The 15,716-nt window shown below is 42.2% G+C and overlaps 1 pseudogene; it reads right to left on the minus strand.

Annotated features, from left to right (window-relative positions):
- Positions 1-4,782: 4,782 nt before the first annotated feature.
- On the minus strand, positions 4,783-14,034 carry LOC138848733 (uncharacterized; annotated as a pseudogene).
- Between the last annotated feature and the right edge of the window lie 1,682 nt (positions 14,035-15,716).

Raw genomic sequence — 15,716 nt, forward strand, 5'->3', positions numbered from 1 at the left:
TGCTGCTGAGTATGGCACTGGGGGATTGGGAGAGGGCAAGGAAGCAAGTTGCTTCCCTACTGCAATCCTGGCAGATGCTTAGACTCCAGTCAGCTCTCCAGGCTGAAGTAAAAGTCAGTGGGTGACTGTGGAATTCCCTCTCAGCTAAAACTATGAGCAATGGTTTGCACAGTGATTTTTTTCTACCTTAGAGTGTTAAGTTGGCACCTCACAGCTGACAAATGGCTGCACCACGTGGATGGATGCAGCGGTGTCTGTCTTCTTTCTTCTTGTCCCAAGAGGTCCTCAGAGGTTTTCTTTTTTCTTTTTTTTTTCACTTCACTGAAAATTTCTGTAGGTCAGACCCCTGAAAATGTAATCTTTCCTTTGTTCTTTTCATATCCCAAAGCAGCTTAAGTTAGTGTGGCTTCTCTGTTCAGCCATCTTGGATCCTCCTCTAGTTGCAGCTTCTGATAGTTCAGTTAAATTGTAAATGAATCCTTCTAGCTTAATAAAGTGCAAAGAAAGGATTTCCTTTTCACATCCATAGAACTCCTCGGGGTGGGGTAGGAGTACAGCTGCTCCTTTCAAGACAGGCAGGAAGGAAGGTGGAGAACATGGGGCAGGAAAAGTCTGTGGTGCAGAGGACCAGTGGTGCCAGAGACCAATTAGCAGCTTTTAACTGATAATTATTAATCCATTGGTCAAGAAGTCTTTAATGGGCCGGCGCTGTGGCTCACTAGGCTAATCCTCCGCCTGCAATGCTGGCACCCCGGCTTCTAGTCCTGGTTGGGGCACAGGTTCTGTCCCAGTTGCTCCTCTTCCAGGCCAGCTCTCTGCTGTGGCCCAGGAAGGCAGTGGAGGATGGTCCAAGTCCTTGGGCCCTGCACCCGCATGGGAGATCGGGAAGAAGCACTTGGCTTCTGGCTTCAGATTGGAGCAGCGCGCCGGCCGTAGCGGCCATTTGAGGGGTGAACTAATGGAAGGAAGACCTTTCTCTCAGTCTCTCTCTCTCACTGTCTAACTCTGCCTGTCCAAAAAAAAAAAACAAACAAACAAACAAACAAACAACAGAAGTATTTACTGTTCCCTTCTTTTTGGCTAAAATTTACAAATTTACAAAGGCTTTTTTTTATTTATTTAGTTATTTGAAAGTCAGAATTACAGAGAGAGAGAGAGAGAGAGAGAAACAGAAAGAGAAATCTTCCATCCACTTGTTCACACCCAAGGTGGCTGCAACGGCCAGGGCTGGGCCAGGCCTAAGCCAGGAGCAGGAGCTTCATCTGGGTCTTTGGCATGGGTGTGGGAGCCCAAGCACTCTGACCATCTTCTGCTGCATTCCCAGACTTATTTTTGGGGAGCTGGATCAGAAGTGGAGCAGCTGGGACTTGAACCAGCATCCATATGGGATGCTGGCACTGTAGACAGCTGCTTAACCCACTGCACCATAATGTCCACCCCCTACACAGCTTCTTTCTGAGGCTATTCCCAAAAGACCATCATGTTCTTGTATCATTTAGTTTACTTTACTTTAGAAAACTAAATAATTTATATGCCCTTAAAGATGTTAATCTTAAAAGTCCTTTGTCAGTTTTAAAACTCAGATACGTGTCTCTAAAGAATTTGGAAGCCTTGCGATATAGCTATTTTTTTTTAAAAAAAAAAAAGGTTTATTTATTTATTTGAAAGTCAGAGTTACACAGAGAGAGGAGAAGCAGAGAGAGAGAGAGAGGTCTTCCATCTGATGGTTCACTCCCCAATTGCCCGCAACGGCCAGAGCTGTGCTGATCTGAAGCTAGGAGCCAGGAGCTTCCTCTGGGTCTCCTACGTGGATGCAGGGGCCCAAGGACTTGGGCCATCTTATACTGCTATCCTAGGCCATAGTAGAGAGCTGGATCAGAAGAGGAGCAGCCAGGTCTCAAAATGGCATCCATATGGGATGCCAGTGCTTTAGGCCAGGGCATTAACCCGCTGCACCACAGCTCCAGCCCCATGATACGCCTATTTGAGCTGCTTGTTGTGATACCCACATCCTCTATCAGTGTGCCTGGGTTTGAGTCCCACCTCGGCTTCTGATCCAGCTTCCTGCTAATGTGTACCTTGAGGGGCAGGGATTGATGGGTCAAATGCTTGGGTCCCTGGCACCCACCTAGAGATAAGGATGGAGTTCCTGTATCCTTGCTTTGATTGGGACCAGACTCAGTTCTTATACACGTTTGAAAACCATTGGAACCATTGGATAAAACATCTTTCTCTGTGTCCCTGTCTATCTCTGTGTCACTCTAACTTTCAAGTCAATACAAATAAACAAACATGTAATAAAATAATTTGAAAACCATCTTTTAAATGTAATATTCAAGGAACTTAACACCCCCCTCTACCAGTAACTGTGAGAGGGGAGGAATCTAACTTCAGTGCTTACATTGCTCCAAGGTATAAAGAAGTGAAGCTATCTCATGTCATGAAGATAAGAGAAGGTTTATTTTTCCTTTGGGTAACAAACACAGGCGACACAGAAACAGCTAACAGACACAGGTGACTAATTGTATCTTTATACCAGCTCCTAAAATCTCTTTAGCCTTTTATTTCAGTGGAATTGAACATGCTCTTCAGTTCTTGTTACTCTCACCTGTTGCGACAGTCTTGATTAAAGACCTTGTCTGTGGGCTGGCGCCACGGCTCACTTGGCTAATCCTCTGCCTGCGGCGGCGGTACACGGGGTTCTAGTCCTGGTTGCAGTGCCAGATTCTGTCCCAGCTGCTCCTCTTTCAGTCCAGCTCTCTGCTGTGGCCTGGGAAGGCAGTGGAGGATGGCCCAAGTGCTTGTGCCCTGCACCTGCATGGGAGACCAGGAGGAAGCACCTGGCTCCTGGCTTCAGATCAGTGCAGCGCGCCTGCCACAGCGGCGATTTGGGGGGTGAACCAACGGCAAAGGAAGACCTTTCTCTCTGTCTCTCTCTCTCACTGTCTAACTCTGCCTGTCAAAAACAAAAACAACAACAACAACAACAACAACAACAACAAACAACTGTGTCTGTTTAACTTTGTGCAGTGCATTTTTTTGCTTTGGTGTCATTTCTCAAGGTCAGAGTTCAGAGCACCCTCTGCAAGAGCACACCAGGCTGAACACACTGCCCAGCATTCTACCTTTCATCTTTTTGTGCTCTGTATTGGGAATGATCAGATTGAATACCCTCTTTAATAAGACATATCTGGAGTTAAGAATAACCTTACATTGTAAACTATTTTAATAAGTTAATGTCTACCAATGATGATATAACAAATAGAGTGAACTAAGATCAACATTTTTGTCTCAATCATGATAGTTTATCTTATTATTACAATTTAACTTTAAGTTTATATATTATTCCTGTGTTTAGAAATTGTAAAATAAAGTGATGAGTGGCTGGAAGCATTATTTAAATGTGCTAGAAAATATATTGAGGGAGACATGGCACAAAGTTAATATTATCTCAGAGCCATTTCACTGATTGGAGAACATCTACAAATCATACATAGACCATGTATGGTTTAAAAATACAAAACTATGCACTACAATGAATTAGATTAAAGATATGATAGCAGGCATATTAGATATAAAGGCAAATTGCTTCTTACTAACAAAGATCATTTAAAAATTGAGTTTTATTCTTCCCATTGAATACACTGTTTACATGTAATACAGGAAGGAAAACAGCTTTCTTCGATGCTCCTTAGTTTTCTAAAATGAAAGCAAAATATGAATGGCACTCATGATAGGTCTAGGGGACACTGCTATAGGTTCTTGCCAGAGCAGAAAGTGGTTGGGTTCGTCTCTGACTCCAATAAGATTAACTGAGAATTTATAACCAAGAAACAGATGAGGAAACATCAAGGATAAGGGGATGTTGGCTAAATTGACTTGAGAGAATGAACGCTAAATGTAGGCCAGTGTGATACGGTATCAGATAGTGGTTGCTTACCAAGTGTGTGGAGTTTTCACTTCATTAATTTAGCACAAATCTTGCACATAATATATTCTAAAAAGATGGGGAAGGAAGGCGGGGAAAAGTGTGCATCAGAAAGGATTCAGGAGCCTGACTAAGTTTTGGCCAAAGAAGAGAGTCTTTGTTGTCAGTTGGGACAGATCCCTGTAAAAAAAGACAAAATAATAAGAGAAAAACAAGCAGTATAATACCACATACCCTGCATCCATGGGAGATAATCCAGAGAAATTAGTACATCTCTAGAATAAATTTCAAAGAACTGTCTTATACTTCAAGTTTAATTACTTTTGGATCAGATAGAAAGGTATGGGGAAAGATCCAGTTACGGGGAGGTAACCAGGACAGCACAGCCAGCCGTGGTCTGAGAGGACCCATTCTCAGGGATCTAGGTTTCCTCAGGTGCTCAGCTAGGCAGCACTTTAGCTGTGTGAAGGTGGTGGCATTAATTTGGCTTAAACTATGAAGCAGTCTTCATAGATAGCTCCTGAGTTGATTTGTGGAATCTGCAGTTGGGGAAGTGGGCTTATTGGGGTGGGACCCAGTGTAGGAAGATGCATAGCTGGGACAGTCTTGCCTTGCCATTGGCCCAACCTCCTGTGTCCCCCAAGTTTGCCCCTTCCCAAGAGGGGTCAGCAGGTCACAGCTGTCCCCCCTCTGTAAACGGGGCTAATTTTATAAGTTTTACAAAGGCTCCATTGAGGTGAGTTTAATGCTGAAGTCTGGTGGAATTCAAGTTCATTCCCCACATGCCCAGCCATCAAGCTAGACAGAGCAGCTGCTTCTGAGTCCCTGTGTTGTACCCCCCACAGCCTGCTTGCCTACAGGTCTGCACCTCCTCTGCCAAGCTCAGATGTGGTATGGAGAGCAAGCTTGTGCCTCTTTCTTGCCTGTGACACTCGAAGCCTGACAGGTTCCACAGAGCGCTCTGACGCTGCATTTTGAGTGCTGTTCCCTTTGGGGACGATGTACACTTTAGAGCTAGGGTGAGAAGAAAGCCAGTTTCTTTCTGAGGAAAATTACTTCTGCCAGGAAATTTCTAGGCCCCACTAGCAGCCCCTGTGTCCCTAGGGAAATCAGTAGCTCAAAGGCTCCAGAGAACCCAGTAGCATTAAATTTTTGGGTTAGGTGGGTCAGAGATAACCTGGTTCCCATGCCAGGATTCCAAGTGGGTCATTTATCTCTAGCCTGGTTTCAATCCTGGATCCTGATTTTGCAAGTCCCATGTAAGCCTTGTGTTGTGATAATCAGTCATTGAATGGCATCTCTGAGCATTTAAAAAAATCTAGAGACCCAGTTGCTGTAGCAATTAAGATGCTGCCTGCCTGGGATACCTGTATTTCATATCAGAAAGCCTAGATTCAAGTCCCAGTTCCACTCCTGCTTCTTGCTTCTTGCTAATGCACACCCTGAGAGGCAACAATTGACAGTTGAAGTGCTTAGGTTTGTACCACTTGAATGGGAGACCCAGATTCACTTACGGGCTCCTTGCTTGGTTGCCTGGCCCAACTTGGGCTGTTGTGGGTATTTGGGAAATGAAACGCCAGATGTCTATCTATTTGTGTCTCTCTCTTTCTCCTCCCCTTCCTTTCTCTCTCTCTTCCCCACACCTCCTTTCACTTATTTTCAAATAAATTAAATAACTAAAGAAATATTAAAATAAAATACTGAGGTAGGTATTGACGTAGCTGTTAAGCCACCATTTGAGATGCCTGTTTCCCATATCAGAGTACCTGTGTAATCCTAATTTAAGAGAATAGATTTTCTTATCTTTTTACATTTTGCCTAAGAAGTTAATTGCTGGCTTTGTCATTAATCAGAGTTACATTTAATTCAACAAATAATGCTTACTTAAGAGTTCCAGGGACTCAGTACAAGGGAGATGGTTAGAATTGTGAGACCTCAAATGATTAAGGAACTTGAGACCACCATGTCCACTGGTCAGAAATTTATAACCACAAACTATGAACAGTCATACCACCTAACTAGCTTTGGGTTGACTTATTTGACAATGAACTGTAACAGTTATCCTCTGTAATGTCCCCAAATTGTTCTTTTCTCCTTATTTGTAAAAATTTATTTTCATTTTATTCAAAAGGCAGAAATAAAGGGGGAAAACAGAGAGACAAATAGAAAGAGATTATTTGCCTGTTAGCCTAACGTCAACTTGGTTTCCTCCACCAAAAATAGGGTGGCAGCAATTGCTCCCAAACATCCAGGCTTTCTTGTAGCCTCTGAATCCAGTTCTTGAGAAAAGTAAGTCACTGGTTGTGAAAGTGGGCCCAATTTTTCAGTGACTACACCCAGTTCTATTCCTTGCTTCTCTGCCGTAATAGGGTTAAGGGCTTGTAAGTGCAGGGACCTCAAGCCAGGGGCAAGGTATTTTTTTTTTTTTCAGAAACAGGAAACTTTCATTTAAATAGTGTAGTCTTAATTTCTTTAATATAACCCCCCCAAAAATCTGAGGAAAACAAAGTTTTATATATTATATAAACAAAATTTTTCAGATTTTAAAGTGAAAGTTAAAGTAACTTACAATTCGCTTTTAGCCCTCTTGGGACATTTAGACAAATCCTGATGATCCACGTGACATTAGTGTGCATCAGTTATAATACATTGGGGCAAATTTTGCTACTGTACAGTTTCATTTATCAAGTGTTTTCCATTAATTCCATCATTAGTGAGGGTGAAATGTTACCCTATCAAATAAAGTCACATCACATGGCAGCAGACTTAACCACATCTGGGTTGCTTTAGTAAATTTTAGGGAGGGGCTCACAATTAACTCCATGACACAATTCTTTGAGGATAGGGGTCCTGTCTGGGAATTCAGTAAGTGGCTTTTGTGGAGCCACATGAGTTCCAAGACCATGTCAGTGCTCAGATAAGTGCCTGTAGGGGCTGAAAGACCTCCTTTACCTTCTGAATTCAGGGAAATCCTGTTTCCAGTGCTCCTCTTTTGCACATTGAGGGCAGATGCAGGTGGACTTTCAAGGTAGGGACATTCTTTGAACCAATTTCCAGCTTTCACACCCAAAATATTTTCTCTTGGCCTTTTTAGCCATTGTGGGACACTTCCACTGTGGCCCACGAGGTTGCAGCAACTGTAATCCCATGAGGCTCTTTCCTGAGCTGTTGTTTCCCATGTTGGAGCACTCTCGCCTCCTCAGCCTTTTCTCTGTAATTAAACATCCCAGGTGCTATATTTAGCAGCTGATTCTTAGTAAATTCAGGTGCTAGAGCCAGTTTCTGGAGTTTCCCAGTTTCTGAGTGGTCACCTTAGGAGAGTCATCGGCAATGGACATAGATGAAAAGGACTCTCAGTGACCTTGGGAGAGAAAAGAAAGGCATGGTTCTATCAGACCCCTATCATGCCTGGGCATCCATTTCAACCTCCAGGCTTTAGGTGAAATCTGACATCCTAGGGTTTCCTTTTAAGCCCCAAGTGTCCCCAGGGGCCCCTGTAGATCAAGTCAGACCTTGTATACCAGATCTCAAATGTTATCTGTGGTACAAGATAGCTTTAGCTGGCATCCTGCAATCTAGCTGTGGTCTAACTGGCTTCCTTTCATCCAGGGGGCTCTGGAAATTGATAAAGACCTAGGGTCTTATGCCAGACTTGACAGTACCATTCTTGACCTGGTTATCTCTGACGACTCCCCGAGTGCCAATTCAGTCCTGTGGTCTCACCCAGATTTCTAATACGAGTGCCCTACACCTATCTGAGAGCCCCTTGTGTTTTCCCAGGTGTTTACCTTGAATCCTGGAGCTTCCTGTGTCTGCCTAGGTATTCATCTCAAATCCTGAGTCTTCCATGTTGGTGAGAGGGGTTGTTGATCTTGAGAGATTACACACCTCAGCGTTAACACTTTGGTAAAGCAAGGTTGAGTGCCCTAAGTCTGGCTAGTTGTGGCTTAATACCTATTCCTGAAAGTTACCATTGGAATTGAACAAGAGGCAGAAATTTAGAAAGGATAGCAGCTGCTAAATATGAAAAAAAATAAAGGGGAAAAGAAAAAAGAAAAACAGTAATTCCCAGCTTGGATCAGCCAACTCACAGTCTCTAGATACCTGGGCTAGACCCAAAGGTAGGGTGCCTGGTCATGCCTCTGTGGTCCTGAAATCGCCACAACAATTGCCTGGGTAGTGCAGTCCACACTGACCACTGCAGAACCAAGCCTCCATAGGGCCCCCTAGATGCGCCTGGCATATCAGAGATGTGGGTTGGGCACTGGGTTCACTGACGCATGTGGATGTCAAGGGACCACAGGTGCTCAGGACAGCTGACATGGCTAGGTAAAGATGGAAACATGAGCAGATCTCAGAGAGACCAGCTGACCCAATAGATAGCAGCCATCCAACAGACAGCAGCCATATAGTTCTTGACAGACTATGAAGTAGAGAGCCCAGACAAGTTCCTGGAAATTGGAAGCCTGGTCCCACCTCCAGAAGCTGGATCCTAGAGTCAGGTCCTGATCCTAAACTTCTAGAAAGCAAAATTTGAAGTTGGGGATAGAACTTCTGATACCCTGGCCATGCCTACAGCTGCAACCCAAACTGAGTGGTTTCTTTTTTTAACTTTTATTTAGTAAATATAAATTTACAAAGTACAGTTTATGGATTACAATGACTTTCCCCCCCATAACTTCCCTCCCACTCGTACCCCTCCCATCTCCCGCTCCCTCTCCCATCCCATTCACATCAAGATTCATTTTCAATTATCTTTATATACAGAAGATCGATTTAGTATATACTAAGTAAAGATTTCATCAGTTTGCACCCACACAGAAACACAAAGTGTAAAATACTGTTTTAGTACTAGTTATAGCATTACTTCACATTGGACAACACACTAAGGACAGATCCCACATGAGAAGTAAGTACACAGTGACTCCTGTGACTTAACAATTTGACACTCTTGTTTATGGCGTCAGTAATCTCCCTAGGCTCTAGTCATGAGTTCCCAAGGCTGTGGGAGCCTTTTGAGTTTGCCGACTTTGATCTTATTCCAACAGGGTCATAGTCAAAGTGGAAGTTCTCTCCTCCCTTCAGAGAAAGGTACCTTCTTCTTTGATGGTCCTGTTCTTTCCATTGGGATCTCACTTGCAGAGATCTTTCATTTAGGTCTTCTTTTTTTTTTTTTTTTCAGAGTTTCTTGGCTTTCCATGCCTAAAATACTCTCATGGGCTCTTCAGCCAGATCCAAATGCCTTAAGGGCTGATTCTGAGGCCAGAGTGCTATTTAGTACATCTGCCCTTCTATGAGTCTGCTGTGTATCCCACTTCCCATGTTGGATCGTTCTCTCCCTTTTTGATTCTATCAGTTAGTATTAGCAGTCTTGTTTGTGTGATCCCTTTGACTCTTAGACCTATCAGTGTGATCAATTGTGAACTGAAATTGATCACTTGGACTAGTGAGATGTCATTGGTATATGCAACCTTGATGGGATTGCATTGGAATCCCCTAGTATTTTTTGTTGTTGTTGTTCTAGTACTATTGGTTGAGCTCTGTAATTAACACACAGTTATTCTTAGGTGTTTAAATTTAACTGAAAAGTGATCCCTGTTAAATATAAGAATGGGAATAAGAGAGGGAGGAGATGTACAATTTGGGACATGCTCAATTGGACTTGCCTCAAATGGTGGAGTTAGAAAAGTGCCAGGGGATTCCAATACAATTCCAAACTGAGTGGTTTCTTTATCCTCTCCCCACTCCCCTGTTCTCTTCTTAAGAGGAGAGCAGGAAAGTAGGAAGGAAGGTGAGTGAGACAGTGGGGTGCTGAGACACAATGGGTCAGTTTTACAATGGGACAGGTTTACCATGGGATCTGCAGGCCCACATGAAGTCTGGTGGAGGACCCAAAGGCAAGGTGGGCCACTGAGGGAGCCATGAAGGTACTGGTGTGCTACATCATTCCTGCTCACTCAGGGAAGGGAGGCCACTGGATGACAGTGCCGTATATTGCAGGCAGCCAGACACTGCTGCATAGCGAGAGGCTGCACACTGCAGGTGGCTGCACACTGCAGGTACTTGGGCACCAAAGCTCCCCATCAAGCTAGGAGGTCAAATTTTGTCTTTCCCCAGAATCTGCCATATCTGGCTGTAGGAGGCCAAATGTTGATTTGCCTGTATCATGTTAGGTGGCAGATGCCTGTGCCTCTGATCTGGGAATGGAAAGTGCTTGGAGGTCTGTGCTTTCCACTCTAACATATTTGGGTATGGAATTTTTGGCACCTGAGACATAAAGGAGTGCAGAGGCTGAGAACTGGATCACACCCCCTTCTCCCTGCGGCATTCCTTCCCTCCTGTGGCACCCTCCTGCAAGATTTGTCCCTGGACTCTGTTGCATGTAGTTTAACCTCAGCTGACAAGGTGCCAACTCAGAACTGAGGTGGAACAAAGAAGTCCAACAGTTTAGCATCCCCAAGCAGCTATCTAACTGCTGTACCAAATTCCCACTCACCCATTTTCCGGCTTAAAAACTGTTCTGGAGTTGGCATGGCAAAGCAGGTGAGACTGCCACCTGCAATGCTGGCTTCCCATATGGATGCTGGATTGTGCCTTGGCTGCTCCACTTCCAGTCCAGCTCACTGCTAATGCAGCTGGGAAAGCAGCAGAAGATGCCCAAGTGCCTTGGCCCCTGATCCAAGTGGGAGACTGGGATGAAGCTCTTAGCTCCTGGATTTGGCTTGGCCCAGCCTTGGCTGTTGTGACCATTTGAGAAGTGAAACAACAGATGGAAGATCTTTTATCTCTCTCTCTCTTTCTCTCTCTCTCCCACTCTCTTAACTTTCCCTCTGTCTCTGTAACTTGGGCTTCCTCCTCCCATTAAAAATCAGCTCTTTATTAACATGCCATTCCCACAAGCCACATATCAAAATACACATATAAAAAGGCTACATTTGTTTGTGGTAACTAATTATAAATATGAATAAAATAAACATCTGTCAACCATCAAAGTCACTACACATAGGACTTTTCTAGCTCAGAAATTTGGTCTGTATTAATTTTGATGACATCTGACTTATATGCCTATCATTACACAAAATCACACTAATCTCTGTGATTTGTTCTTTGTATAAAAAGGTTGAGTCTTTATGGGAAGTTTAAAATAGATAGTACAACAGTTCAAATTCTTCAGTAGTCCTTCATTTTTATGCCACTGTAATCCCATCAGTCTTGTAAATGGATGTGAATTTAGCAGGTGAGAGAGTTGGACTCTGAGGAGCATGTTCAAAGTCTCCACTTGGGACTTGGTTATACTGAGCCTTGGCATAGCCTTCATTTTAAAAGAAGACATGGATCTCAAGGTTGAATGATTGCTGCCAATGTAGCTTCTGGCAGTGGACATACAACACTGGGAGGAGACACATCCTCCTTGATTTCATGAACTTCCTTTCCGTATTTTTCTCCTCTGCACTTTTTATGACAGCAAAAGACGATACAATCAATGAACACTAGAGCAGGAAAAGTTCCAATAATAGCTCCCGCTATTATCTCAGTTCTGTCTGAAGGAGGAGCAACATCCAGGTTCAATAGGCACTGATCAGAGCCCACCCTGTTTCTGACTGTGCAACTGTAGGTCCCAGAGTATTCAGAAACAGCATTTTTAGAACAGACATATCCAGTGAAATCATTTCTGGTAACCATTAGTTGGGCATTTTCTGTGAGTGATACAGTTTTTACCATTCATATCATAATAGAAGTGAACATCATTTTGGTTTGCATTTTAAGTTAAAGTTATTTCCAATTTCTTCTGACACATCAGGATAACATTGTGTACATAAAGGCGTAACAAGAACTGTCTGGAACCTTCTTATTTGCAGGAGCTTTTTTCACTTTGCATGGATAAATGGCACAATCTGGTAATTGTAAATTTGTTACGTTTATTGATGCATCACCAGATGTGACATTCTTACTTGTAAAATGTACTCGTCCTTTCTGATCTTGATAATAGTCAACATAAATTTTGTCTCCAGAATTTTAAATAATCACTTGGTCTGGCTTCTGATTGTCAGCGGGTGATAGCAGCCTTTCAATGTTCAGGTGTTCTTGTTCTTCAGAAGTAGGGGTAAATTCACACTGTATATAGGCAGCTTCCCCTTTGGCTTTTCAATAATCTGTTTAGCATTAATGATATTCAAACTTCTGGCGAAATCCAAAACTCTGCACAGGAGTACAAAACACAGCAGAAACACCACGGTGGCTGCCCAAACATGGGCGGGCTTGAACTTTCAAATAAATAGATAAATAAAATCTTTAAAAAGTAAATTCTCCTGCTATTCTGCAAGGTAGGAAAAGCACTTTTGAGCCTGCAGAATGCCCATTCCCCTGAAGAATGCTAGCCTCTTAATTAAACCTGACTTCCTGGCTTTACCTCTTGCTCCTTGTAAAATGGCCTTTCACTAGTCAGTAGCCCAGGACTAGTTTTTCCAGTATCATTTAGATTCAAGTCCCAGTTCTGTTTTCAATCCTCACTGGCTACTAATGCTCACCCTGGGAGGCATATGCCCCTGTCACCCATATGGGAGATTTGGATTGAGTTCCTGGCTCCTCAGCCTTGAATCTTCAGAGCATTTGAGGAGTGAACTGGTGAATGGGAACCTTGCTAGTTCTCTATGTGTGTCTGTTTCTCTCTGCTGTTCAAATAATAAAATTTGAGCAGAAACGTAAAATCTATGAAAAATTACAAAAATTAGATATTTAGGGTTAAAGATGATTCATGCCCAAATAGGTGCCCATGCAACCAGTCAAGAAACAAAATCTTAAAATCAAGGGACCAGATTGCTTCTGCTCTTTTAAAGTAAAGGTTAGATTTGTAATCATTGTCCCTTAGTATTTTATAAACTGAATCATTAAACTGTTTCCTGACAAAACGCGAAGACCTTTTATGCAAACAATAAATGGTTTGTTTTCAAAATACAAAGTTTATTTTTGAAGTAAAGGTTTATGTTGCATGAAATTTCTGAGCATCTGAATGGTTTCAGCTTTGGGAAATTCTTGTTGGAGCCCTAAAGTGGCAGCTATAAGCATTGAAGTACCCTCCTGGGTGTGACATTCCTAGCTTGATGACTTGATCACTTAATTTACTTATATGGTGCTCTTGAATGTGATTTTGTTGCTTTTGGTAGAAAACTGAGACCAGAGTTACTGAGCCACAAATAAGTGAAATTTACACTCATGAACACCGAAGATTGCTATAATCATTTTCAGGCTGCAAAAAATTTAACCAGTGACATCAAGTCAAAACTTTAAATGTAGAAGTTTTACTCTGTGGTTTTAAAAAATGCCAATGATTAAGGGCAAGCTTAGCTGATAGGAAGAACTACTGGCAAATGGTTTAGTTAACTGCCTTAAGGATTCCAATGATTTACAGAATTTGAATGGGGACTTCCCTGGAATAATATGATCCTCACTTTCTTATAAGACAATTGTTGATTTCTCCATTCAACTACAATCTACCCAGGGTTCTCCATGGTATTAATTCTAAATCACACTGCATCATCCAGGATGACAATGAAATAAAGCAACTAAAAAGCTTTTAAGGAAAATACACTCACATAAAGCAATTAGCAGAAATGGAACAAAATTGAAAATAGAGCCCATCTAGTCTTCTGCTTTTGATACGACCTGGCTTCATTATTTGAAATAGAGATTGCTGCAGAAATACCATGATGTTGGTTTTATAAATCAGCAGGACCAGGAGCAATCAAAAATCTGAAGGCCTGTTTCTATCTGCCACATGACCAGTCTTCTGCAAATTGGATCAATACAGAGAGCATTGTTACCTCTGTTCTCACTTCATCTGCAAGAGCATGTAGGTTGAGGCAGGCAATGACTGGTGGAAAATTAGTGAGTATTGGTTGTGACAATGTGTACTGAAGAACTCCACCTTGGAATAGCATACTATGGATAACACAGACTAGACAAAGGCTGAGACAGTACTTGTAATATGCCATAGATTTTTTTGTGGCATTGCTGGTGGTCCTAGAGAACCAGAAGTTATCCTCAGGAAAAGCATGGAGGCTTGATGAAAGCTTCATGAAAATGGGGTCAGGAATGTTGCTGTTCATGTTGTTAGACAGCAGAAGCAACTGTATTCTGGCAAACATTGTTAAATAGATGCAAACTTTCTAGCATGAGAAAGAAAAGATATCTGCTTAATTTGGGGAAGTACCTCTTTTACCTAGTTTTTTTTTTTTTTTTTTTTTTTTTGACAGGCAGAGTACACAGTGAGAGAGAGACAGAGAGATAGGTCTTCCTTTTCCATTGGTTCACCCCACAGTGGCCGATGCAGCCGGCGCACCACGCCGATCCGAAGCCAGGAGCCAGGTGCTTCCTCCTGGTCTCCCATGCGAGTGCAGGGCCCAAGGACTTGGGCCATCCTCCACTGCCCTCCCGGGCCACAGCAGAGAGCTGAACAGGGAGAGGAGCAACCGGGACAGAATCCGGCGCCCATATGGGATGCTGGCACCCAGGTGGAGGATTAGCCTATTGAGCCACGGCGCCTGCTTACCTAGCTTTTCAAAAAACAGTTCAGAACTACAAATGCTAAAATTATAGAAGTTAACAACAATGAAATGAGCATTTCATCATGAAACCTCTCCTTTCAGCAACAAGTGTACTAATGATTATTATAGCTCTCAATGACAGAATGAAAATTAATTAATCCAAGAATTAAGGAAGTGACAAGTGAAAAAAAAAAAAACAGAGAAGACAGAGGAATAGATCAGATTAAAGCAATTTATTTAGAAATGCTACAAAATTAGTTTACAGGGGCCAGCGCTGTGGCATAGTGGGTAAAGTCGCTGCCTGCAGCGACAGCATCCCATATGGGCACTGGTTCTAGTCCCAGCTGCTCCACTACTGATCCAGCTCTCTGCTGTGGTCTGAGAAAGCAGTGGAAGATGGCCCAATTCCTTGGGCCCCTGAGACCCAGAAGAAACCCCTAGGTCCTGGCTTTGGATTAGCACAGCTCCAGCAGCTGCAGTCATTTGAGGAGTGAACCAGTCTATGGCCGACTTCTCTCTCTCTCTTTCTGCCTCTGCCTCCCTATAACTCTGCCTTTCAAATAAATAAATAAATCTTTAAAAATTGCTTTATAAATTTAAGAAGTTTTTCTTTAATGAGATCAATATTATCAATATCAAAGAAAGAAAATGAAGTTTAAATATGACCTTAGAAATTATGAATAAATTTAAAATATGATGTAGAGAAAGTACAACCACTATGTAGTTCCTGTTTGTAATTTGGAAAAATTCTGTGTAATAGATTTTTATAAGTGTTAACAAACTTATCTAAAGAACATATTGAGATATTGGATAAGTTTTGATTTTATGAACATTACACCATTTTTAAATATAATCATTAAAATTTGTGTTTTATCTAGAAAATATATCAAAACTTCCAGGAGGAGCATATTCCTTATCTAGGCAGTTTGTGAACTACATAAACACAGAAAGGATTGTGAAAGATGTCAGAATCAAGCTTCAGTTGTTTGTGTCAACCCTAACAAATAAGAAAGTACATGAAAAGGTAGGAGGTTATGAATGAAGTATTTGTATGCATAATTGCCTGATAGCAACTATCACACAAGACTTTGCTAGAACTATAACATTACACAAAGCCTGTCAGAATGTTACATACAAAAGTACTTCTACAAGGACATCTATCCAAAAACTATCTGTTCTACATTGGTCTACTGTCACCCTGGTTAACATTCACTGTGGACAAAATTGTTTCAAAATATCTGATG

Source organism: Oryctolagus cuniculus, chromosome 2, assembly GCF_964237555.1.
Source record: "Oryctolagus cuniculus chromosome 2, mOryCun1.1, whole genome shotgun sequence".
Classification (NCBI taxonomy): Eukaryota; Metazoa; Chordata; class Mammalia; order Lagomorpha; family Leporidae; genus Oryctolagus; species Oryctolagus cuniculus.